The 10,290-nt window shown below is 40.6% G+C and overlaps 2 protein-coding genes across 5 annotated transcripts in view; one reads left to right on the top strand and one right to left on the bottom strand.

The window, feature by feature from the left end:
- Positions 1 to 7,755, bottom strand: part of Csnk1g1 (casein kinase 1 gamma 1) — a 140,192-nt gene extending 132,437 nt beyond the window's left edge. For 2 of the 3 annotated variants that reach the window (XM_028752330.1, XM_028752332.1), the window contains exon 1: positions 7,589 to 7,755. The gene's annotated coding sequence lies outside the window, so the exon portion shown is untranslated. Of the gene's footprint in view, positions 1 to 7,102; positions 7,314 to 7,588 lie in introns of those variants that run through there. The other variant, XM_028752331.1, reaches the window with a different exon arrangement.
- Positions 7,756 to 8,302: 547 nt separating this feature from the next.
- Positions 8,303 to 10,290, top strand: part of Trip4 (thyroid hormone receptor interactor 4) — a 78,523-nt gene continuing 76,535 nt past the window's right edge. Inside the window, exon 1 of one of the 2 annotated variants that reach the window (XM_028752366.1) lies at positions 8,303 to 8,382. The gene's annotated coding sequence lies outside the window, so the exon portion shown is untranslated. The remainder of the gene's footprint in view (positions 8,383 to 10,290) is intronic. The other variant, XM_028752364.1, reaches the window with a different exon arrangement.

Raw genomic sequence — 10,290 nt, 5'->3', positions numbered from 1 at the left:
TCTCTCTCTCTCTCTCTCTCTCTCTCTCTCTCTCTCTCTCTCTCTCTCCCCTCCCCCTTTCTCCCTCTGATACTCATATGTGCTCTCTCTCCCACACATACACATAAATGCATTATTTTTTTAAAAGATAAGACAAAGTTGAAAAAAGTGTGAAAAAGGATTTATATCAAAATACATATTAAAATATAAAACAAAAGGAAAGGAAATAAGATGGCTTATTGGTAAAGTACCTGAAGATCTGAGTATTTTTTAAAAGCCAATCAGGAGGTACGTGCCTTTAATCCCAACACTAGGGAAGCAAAGGCAAGTGGACCTCTGAGTTCCCAGCATTTGGAGCTGCAAAATAAGAGTCCATCTCAAACAAACAAAACAAAATGGCCAGGCACAGAAGTTTACATGTGTAGTCCCAACATAGTGAATGAAAAACAAGATCCCTGGAGCTCTCACTCAACTGGGCTGCCAGGTACCTAACAGCCAGGTTAAGTCTTCAGTTCAGTGAGAGACCCTGTCTCAAAAAATAAAGTCGATTAAGGTTGGAGAGGTGGCTTAGCAGTTAAGAGCACTGGCTGACCTTCCAGAGAATCTGGTTTGACTCCTAGCACCCACATAGCAGTTCACAACCAACTATAATTCCAAGGGATATGCCAACCTCTTCTGGCCTCCAAGGACACCAAGCATTCATAAATAGAGAATAACTGATGACAGCCAACATTGAGCTCTGGCCTCCATATGTGAACATACATCTATACCCCAGCACCTGAGAAATGGAGGCAAGAAGATCAGGAGTTCAAGGCCAGCCTATATTACATGAAAGTCTTTCTCCAAGAAAGAAAGGAGAGGAGGGGAGGGGAGGGAGAGAGGGAGAGGAAGGGGAGGAGAGGGAGAGGAAGGGGAGGAGAGGGGAGGGGAGGGGAAGGGGAAGGGGAGAGGGGAGGGGAGGGGAAGGGGAAGGGGAGAGGGGAGGGGAAGGGAAGGGAAAGGGGAGGAGAGAGGAGGGGAGGGGAAAAAACCCAAATTGTATGGTGTTGCCCATCAGTCACAGCACTCAGGAGGCAGAGGCAGGCAAGGCTAGCCTGGTCTATATATTGAGTTCCAGGTCAGCCAGGGATACAGAGTTAGACCTTGTCTCACAAGAGGGGTGGGGGAAAGAAACTGAAATGGTAGGTATTTCTAAAAGCCTTCAAAACCAAGCAAGGCAAAACCTATCTTAAAGATAATTATGAACTGTAATTAACAATGCACCCTCATGCTGATTCATTAATTGTAAGAAACACAGAGCACTAATGTAAAATATGAGGCAAAACTATTTTAAAAAGGAAACATACATGGAATTCTGTATACTATCTGTTCAATAATCCTGTAAATCTAAACCAATAAAAATTATTAATAAAAAGGAACTGGGAACACACACAAGAAAAACACAGCAAGGCATACACAGCCATACAGGGCAGATGGTACTATTTTGGACTAAAGAAATTCTAAAGAACTAAAAGCAAAAATACTCCATTTTCCTGCTATCCATCAGTCTTCTGTTCACTGGCATCTTACATCAGAATGACCTCTAGGAAGTGGACAAAAAATTCAACCGGGAAGCTGGAAGAAACTGTCATCGTTAGTGATTTAGGAATCTCAAATGAAATCTGATTATCATAGTCATTCAAGTGTGCATCATGTACACACACACACATCCTTCCTCACTGTTGAACAGAAGTATTTCAAAATTTATTAAGAGAGATGATACTTTCATTGAGAGGCCCAGAAGTCCTTTTACTAGAGTAAAGAGTTATATGGGGCAGAAATGAAACAGATCCAATGCTATGTTTCCTAGAAAAGTTATGCAGCACTTTGATGGCGACATCAAACTGTGTGGTAAGCACTAAGCACTGCCCAAGCACTAAGAGAGATGCTGTACCTAACTCTCTTTGGTGAAAAGGGCAACAGCTATTTTGTCTACCCACCTTCTCTGGCCATGCTGTAAAAGCCAAGAGAAAAGTCCTTTCCCAGAATGTCCACACCTCCATTGTGACAGGCACAAAAAAAAAAAAAAAAAAAAAAACCACCAACTATCCCTGGCATCCCAGTCCCACATAACTACACTGCCCACTTGAAGCTTCTAAGTGAGGGACAGATTACAGCGGTGTAGGGATAGTCCATCTGTCTTCCTACCTCACCAGAACATTCCTGCTGGAGACAAAGCATGAGTCTCTTCTGTCCAGATGGCTCTCTCTTCAGGCCATTTCTAGGTTACCACATTAGCTCTCCTTTACAGCCTATCAAAGATGCCTGGGTCTCTCAGGTCATGCTAAGTATCAACTACTATAATCTCAGCAAAGTTATGCTTTTTCTCAGTTCTGGAAATCCAATTGCCCCTGCTTGGAACTTATTTAGATTTAAATGTGCCCAGCAACTGCCTGCCAAAATAATCCAAATTGCATTGGGTATACATTTTAAATGAAAACTAAACCATAGGTATATAGGTAAGGAAAATCTACTGCTATAAGGATATTGGAATGCGTCTGTCAGTAAATAAAAATTCTGAGCAGACTTTTTTTTCAAGCTGTGATCTATCAAATTAATAAAGATTTATTCTAATACCACCATGTATTCTAATATTCTCCTTTTAAAAGAAAACAGCTTTCACCAGTAATTAAACTATAGTAAGAGGAAATGACAAAAATAGCTTATCAATACCAGACCTGGTAGCACAGGACTATAATCTCAGCACTGAGATAACACAGGAGGATCAAAACCTTAAGGCCAGCCTTGACTGTATAGCAAGTTTGAAGGCAGCTTGGGCTACAAGAGAACCTGTCTCAAAACACAAGAACCAAAATAAAATAAAATATTTACCAAAAAGATAGTAGCAAAGATGCAAGAAGTTAACCCATATCCAGAGAACATGAAATAATTCAGCAATGACTTTTAAGCATTGCCTATTATTGTCCTATATAATTCAATAACTCACATTATTCAGTTACACATTCACTGATAGTTGATATTATATAATCTAAATTTACTGAGGGTTTGTATTTTTGAAAAATAATCTGATGAATTCAAAGCCACAAAACATGGGAGGGGGAGGAAAGAAGGAATGTGAAACAGATGGCATCTAATTTTTTTCCCTGAGTCCATCTTGAACACAATCCCAATAATGTCAAAATCCAATTTAGCTTTCTAAATAAGAAATCTATAAAACTTAAAATGGTAATTCTCAAGTAAATTCACTCTTTTTCTCTTTCCAGCTTCTCAGAGATTCTATATTAGGCACCAATGGATAGAGTTGCTGTTAAGAAAAAACTATCATCCTACAAATTCAAAGTTCTTCCAGGAAAGTCTACTATGTATGTAAAGCCACTGAAGCAGCTACTATCAAAGCTAGTGATATTAAAATCTAACTACATTCTGTTAGATACCTTAATTATAAAGATTACTTTTATATATTAATATAAATATTAAACATTAATAACCTTAATATAAAGATTATTTAACTTAATTAGAAGCTAAATAATCATCTCCATAAAATACGCTGTAAGATTGAAACAAGCTCAGGAAAAAAAAAGTACCTTGGTTAGAGTAAAACAAAGTTGTTTCTGAACTTATTTTATTTTTAACATTTTCACAGTAACTCTTTTATTCCTGGTTTCACAGCACCTCAACATAGTTAACTATTGTGCTCAATTCTATGATTCTACTATATTGTGCATATGTACAAATGTATGTGTGTCTGTTTCCTTACATACACCTCCTCTATCATGCCTAAACTTCTAACATCATCAAAGAGCTGTTCAAGAAAGGGTCGATAGTTCTTAGATTCCCTCACCAGAAAATTCCACAACTGATAACTATAGAGATCTTTGTATTGGTCACATACTTCTTGTGGAAGAGATCACCAGGGAAAGTATATCCAATGGTTTTGTATTTGTGGCATATAACTCAGGCAGAATTTTTCACACCAATAGCTATTATCCTATTCCTTATATGAAAATAAATAGGTTAACATTTTATAAAAAGACAAGTAAAAAGATAGGCAGTGCTGAGAGCTAGCAAAGACGATATACCTCAACTTTAAGTAATGAAAAATAACAATTCAAAAAACATAGCCAAAAAAACCTAGATACGAATTTAAGACTGTTCCCTTTAAAAAGCCATTTGGAAATTTGAATCATCACATCAAAAAGCCTCAACTAGAGTAAAATATAATTTCAACTCTGCTTAAACAAAAGTTATTAAAAAAATTTCTCTCCATTTTATGAAAACATATATAAAGCTCTCTAAAAGGTCACACTGAATTGCGAAGTTTGTACCTACATTTCATGTAAAAAAAAAAAATTAAAGGAAGTTATCTATACTCAGCCCCTTTGAATATAAAGTACATTTGGAATGCTTTAAACTATTAACCACAGGGACTAAAGGGATGGATCAGCCATTAAACTGGGTAGTGGTGGCGCATGCCTTTAATCCCAGCACTTGGGAGGCAGAGGCAGGAGGATGAGTTCGAGGCCAGCCTGGTCTACAGAGTGAGCTCCAGGACAGCCAGGGCTATACAGAGAAACCATCTCGAAAAACAACCAACCAACCAAAAACAGCCGTTAAAGGCACTGACTACTCTTCCAGAGGACCAAGGTTCAAATCCTAGCACCAAATGGCAGCTTATAACTATCTGTAACTCCAAGATCTGACACTGTCACACAGACATACATGCAGGAAAAACACCAATGCACATAAAATAAAAGTACATAAATAAAGTATATGTAAAAAATTACTAGCCACAAAGAAAATCTATTAGTTGAAAACCCAGGATTTCTGAGTTCGAGGTCAGCCTGGTCTACAGAGTGAGTTCCAGGACAGCCAGGGCTACACAGAGAAACCCTGGCTCAAAAAAAAAAAAAAAAAAAAAAAAAAAAAAATCCAACATAAGCTGTGGTGGTGCCTGCTTTCAGTCCCAGCATTCAAGGCACAGAGGCAATGGATTTTTGTGAGTTTCAAGTAAATCTGATATACAAAACAAGTTCTGAACCAGCCAAAGCTACACAGTGAAACCTTTTTCAAAAAGAAAGCCCAACATAGTAGGCTATATAGGAAAAAAAAATCAGGAGCTTGGAAGCACATGCCTTTAATCCCAACACTTGGGAGGCAAAAACAGGTGGATCTCAGTGAGTTCAAGGCCATCTTGATCTACCAAGGGAGTCCAGGACAACCGGGCTACACAGAGAAACCCTGTCTCAAACAGGCTACAAAGAACTATAATTTTAAATCCACAAAGCAAATAAGCAATATATAAATATTTCATTTTCTAAAAATCATTTCTACATTCTGATGACTAATGATTTAAAGGGAGAAATTTATTATATTTTCATTTATTTTATAGCTTATATAAGAATTTTCTATTAGTCAGGTAAATTAGTATACAGCTGTAATCTCAAGGGGAAAGTCAAGGGGAAAGAGTATCTATCTCATGATCAAGGCCAGCCTGAGTTTACATGGTGAGACAGTCTCAAAATAACAAAACAAAATTAAATTTTGTTAATATTATAATCTAACTAAGATGAGTCATGCAAGTGATATTGACCTTAATCTTAAAATTACAATTATTATTTAATGCCCCAAGTCTAACTGCCACTAAGAAGACATATGAAGCCAGGCAGTGGTGGCTCACGCCTTTAATCCCAGCACTTGGGAGGCAGAGGCAGGTGGATTTCTGAGTTCGAGGCCAGCCTGGTCAAAAAAAAAAAAAAAAAAAAAAAAAAAATTAAAAAAAAGACACATGATTTAAGATTTAAGTAAGTTACTTATAAATGCTTTTTATTTCAATCCATGATATATCTAGCAGTGTAGAGATTATCTGAGAAAAACCTATAAAATGTACTTTGGTCATTTCAAGAAATAAACGTATTGTACTTAATACATGCTTTAGGAAACTATTGATAATTGTATTTTATGCTTCTTATGATCAATTTCTAGGGGCTAAAGTTGTATCTCAATAACGAGAAACATAGTATGTATGAGACCCTTCTGGACTGAATGCCCAGAACTACAAAAGAAATAATAATATGGCTGGGCATGGTGACACATGCCTCAATACCAGTACTGAGGAGGCAGAAGCAGGTGGATCTCTCTGAGTGCAAGCCAGCATGGTCTACAGAATGACTTCCAGGCCAGAGACACATTGTGAGACTCTGTCTCAAATTAAAAGAAAATAAATACATACACACACACACACACACTAAAAACCCCTTGAATTCCTGACGTATACTCTTTTAATATTACCATCCAGTTTCTTTTTCAAAAATCCCCTTCCACTAACTTGGACTTCCTTAACTATGCTGTCTGATGACAATCTTGAAATTCAAAGGTGCTTGTTTTAAGTGGAGTTATATAAGTAATCACCTCTCTTTTGACACTGATTAGAATTTAATTCCTACTTGTGAAGAGGCTCAAACTCTGTTATAGTCTATAACTTGACCAATGTCAACAACTAGTAAGAGGCACAGACATTCTCAAAGCCAATATTTCCACTTGAACATAATTATCTCCTTAAAAGATTAAGAGACAGCTCAATCATCAGAAAGGGATTCTCGTCTCTCCAAATGTTCACTCGTTATTCTAAGACATATACTATACTTCCTACAATTCAGTCACTTAAACAAAATGAAGATAATATTTCTTATTCGTTTAAACCACAGCAGGTTTACTGGCAGGTGAGAAAGAGGTTGGAAAAGGCTTGCCTAACCATGTCTCATCTAGACCTCTAAATATGGATTTTCTAGTGGTTTTTTTTAAAAGCATGTTCATTTACAAGGCTATGTTTGAATATAGTCAGATGCCTTCCAGTATTGCATTTTCTAAGAAAATTTATACCAGATACATATCGGTCTGGGAGACTGCTAGAATATGCCATTGTGGCACTTTGCAAATATTCGAAATACCATCCGGGGGCAACAAATCCAGTTCCACACTCTTGTTTTACGACGTGAAGCGTACCCACTTGGGGTACACCGCTTCTATAGGGCGCTCTGCCGAGAGAGCAATAAAAAGGAAGAAGCGGGGGAAGCGCACGGAAGTTGGGTGGAGGGAGGTCTCATTACCCACTCTTCTGCCCTACCTCTGCCAAGGGCGGCTCCACGGTGCCCAGGAGACACGAAACCCTTACAAGCCCTCGAAGCCCGGCTCTGTCCCAACAGAGTCCGGGACGCCGACAAGATGAAGCACAGGATGACCACAAGCCAGCTCTATTGCCAAGTCTATAGCCCGGTTTCGGCCGTGGAAGATGTTCCCCCTTCTTTTCAGAGCGAGCACTCACTCCAGGTGGGAAACTCCCGAGCTGCATTGGCCGAAGTCCCTGCTTCAGAAAGGGCGCCTCCTGTGACGGGGTCTGATCCGCAACCCGCAACTCTCTGCACGCAGGAACCCCGGTCCCTCCGTCCCGCCCCCGCAGCCCTCCGCGGACAGGCCCGCGCCCCACCCGGGATCCCGGCGTCCACTGCCCCGCCCCAGCGAAGCGCCCCCAGAGCCCCCTCTCTCTCTTCCTCGCACACACATCTCCTCAGACTCCAGTCTCTCAGACGCCAGTCGAAGCCAGACTACCTACCTACATCAGCGGTGCTCCACCGTTCCAAGGGGGCGGGCGCGGTCCCTTCCCTCCCTGAGGGGCCGACTGCTTCTCTCAACCAGCCCTTAAGCCGCAGCTTTGCTTTCCCAGGAGCGGGAGGGAGACGAGGAGGCGGAGGGGAGGGGGAAGACGAGTTGAGGGGCGGCCGGAGCCAAGCCGGAAGTACTAATGCGGGGCCCACCCACCTCCCGGAGCCGCAGAGCATTTTCGCTCTCCTGATAGGACAAGCCCCAGCAGTTGGCGTGAGTTTCAGACCACCACTTCCGGGTCGCCCATGCTGCGGCCCCTCCTTAGCAACAGCGTGGGGTTGCTAAGCGGAAGTGCCTTTAAATACCCACTCTCACACACACTCACACACACACACACACACACAACACACACACACACACACACACACACACACACACACACACACACACACACAATTTCTTCGGGGACTCTCAGTAAGTAGGTTGAGAGCTTCGTTTTCTCGCTTGTAAATATTCTCAGGCCTTTAGCGTTAGACCTAGTAAACGCTTCGCTGCCGCAGGTAGTAGGCCCAACGTAGCTGCTTCCTTCAGCTATTCCCTGACACCAGCGCCAAACTACACACGCCTCCTCGCCTCTTCTCGAATCCGGGGCCGAGCTGGCGGCTCCTCCCAAAGCTCCTCTCCGGCCCCTTGCGGGGGTATCTTTCTCACGTCTAGCAAGCATCTCCCTCTGGTGGATTTCCTGTCGTTCCAACCAGACGTTTGCATGCATTTCGTTCTGAAACGGCTCCAGAAGTTAAGTGGGTAAGAAAAGTTTTGTCTTACCTCGTCTTTTCATTTTTAAAAAAGATTTAGCGTTTTTATGTATGACCTGGAAATAACCTAGCTATATTCGAGATGGGAGAAGGTCCATGAAAATTGACCAGAGTAATTTCTTTATTATTAATTATTCCTTAAAACAGTGGGGTGAGGAGATCAAACAATGCAGGTAATCAAGCTTGAGTAGGAAGACAACTAATCCTCCATTCAGAATAAAACACCATACCTATACTGTGAATAAGAAAAGTGTCCATAAAAACCCTCATTTAGGCTGGAGATTTAGGTCTGTGGTACCACACTTGTCTGGCATGCACAAGGTCTTTAGTTCGAGTCCCAGGCATCGAAGAAAGGAAGGGAGGCGAGAAGACTCATTTACTGGACATAAGCAGGCCTGTAATGCTTAGACTCCAGAAGAAAAGAGAGGATAGGAAGTCCGGGGCCTAGACTGCATGGTCAGTCCCAGTTTTAAAACATTTTACCTAGCATGCCCCAGGCGTAGGTTCAATCTTACCTTTGAAAAAACTAGAAAACTATGGCGGGGACCAAAGCCAACAGAATAACCCTCTCGGTAACGACCCCTATAATTACAGTAATTACATTTTTAGAAAAACCTGGGAGCAGAGTGGGAGGGTTAAAACCATCACTTGACTGTATTATTTTTGAGTCTGAATCTCACTTCGAAGCCCTGGCTAATCAGGAAGTGACTATGTAGACCATGCTGGCCTTGCATTCGGAGATCCCCTGCCTCAGCCTCCCCAGTACTGGAGTACTGGGATTTAAAGCTTTCACTATCAGGATGGACTGGCTTTCCTATCTTAGCTTTAACTTCTGGATTTTTCCTCTGTGCACCAGTAAAAAACATTTGCAGCTATAAGCCCCAATTTTATTGGTCACAAAATTTTTGGTAGACTGTTGTTTACCTCAGCTAAGACAGGAAACTAATTTTGGTAATTTAAAAGTAACCCTAGGCCTTTTCATTTCCTAGACTCATAGGATGGCATTAAATTGATTCATCCTAGGCAGTCAATTCAGCAAAGCTTTTAAGAAACCACTTTAGGCTCAAGCGTACCAGCAGTTGGTTGTTTAATAAGTTATAAATAGTTCCATTTCCCCGCCATCATCGTGTATATACTTGGAAATACACACACACACACACACACACAATCTGGGTCAGTGATGAGTGATAAATGTGTTACAATAGTTTTAGTATTTCACCGGCCAACAGGGCTAAATTCCAACCTTTAAATTCTAAAATAAATATTAAGTCCAATGTGTAACAGTTTATGATACATCTAAAGAACTAGAACATGCTTATGGTTTAAAAAATAGAAATTAATGCCTCATTAAATAAAATTCAGTTATAACCAACCATAAGCTGAATCTAACGCCTGAGTCCACGCCCTGAAGTGGTTTATAAGCACCATTTAACTCCTTTCCTACAGCTTTTTTTGTTTGTTTGTTTAATTCACTGTTCTATTAATATATGAAAATCTGGATTGAGTCCTAAATGACCACATGAGCTTTTATAAGTCTTTCATTTTCAACATATTCATGCTTGGAGGCCTTGAAAGATGAGTTGCAAAGTCCTACACTAAAACCACATGTGTGGGCTTAACTATACTTCTAGAATTTTGTAAGTAATATTACAAAAATCTTATTCTCTTTTGTTATTATGGTTATTTGTGTGTAAGTCTGTTGGTACTGGCATACCGTTGTGACCGTGCAGGTCAAAGGATGTGTTGAGGGAGTCCCTTCTTTTCAACCACATCACTGATCTAGAGACTGAGTTCAAGTTGTCAGGCTTGGTGTTGACAGCAGTTGCTCTTCCCTTTGAGTCATTTTGCTAGCCGAGGAATTTATACTCTTAATATGAACTATAGAACAGTAATTATA

Source organism: Grammomys surdaster, unplaced genomic scaffold, assembly GCF_004785775.1.
Source record: "Grammomys surdaster isolate TR1022 unplaced genomic scaffold, NIH_TR_1.0 125896, whole genome shotgun sequence".
Taxonomy (NCBI): Eukaryota; Metazoa; Chordata; class Mammalia; order Rodentia; family Muridae; genus Grammomys; species Grammomys surdaster.
This window is presented reverse-complemented; position numbering and strand designations above follow the sequence as displayed.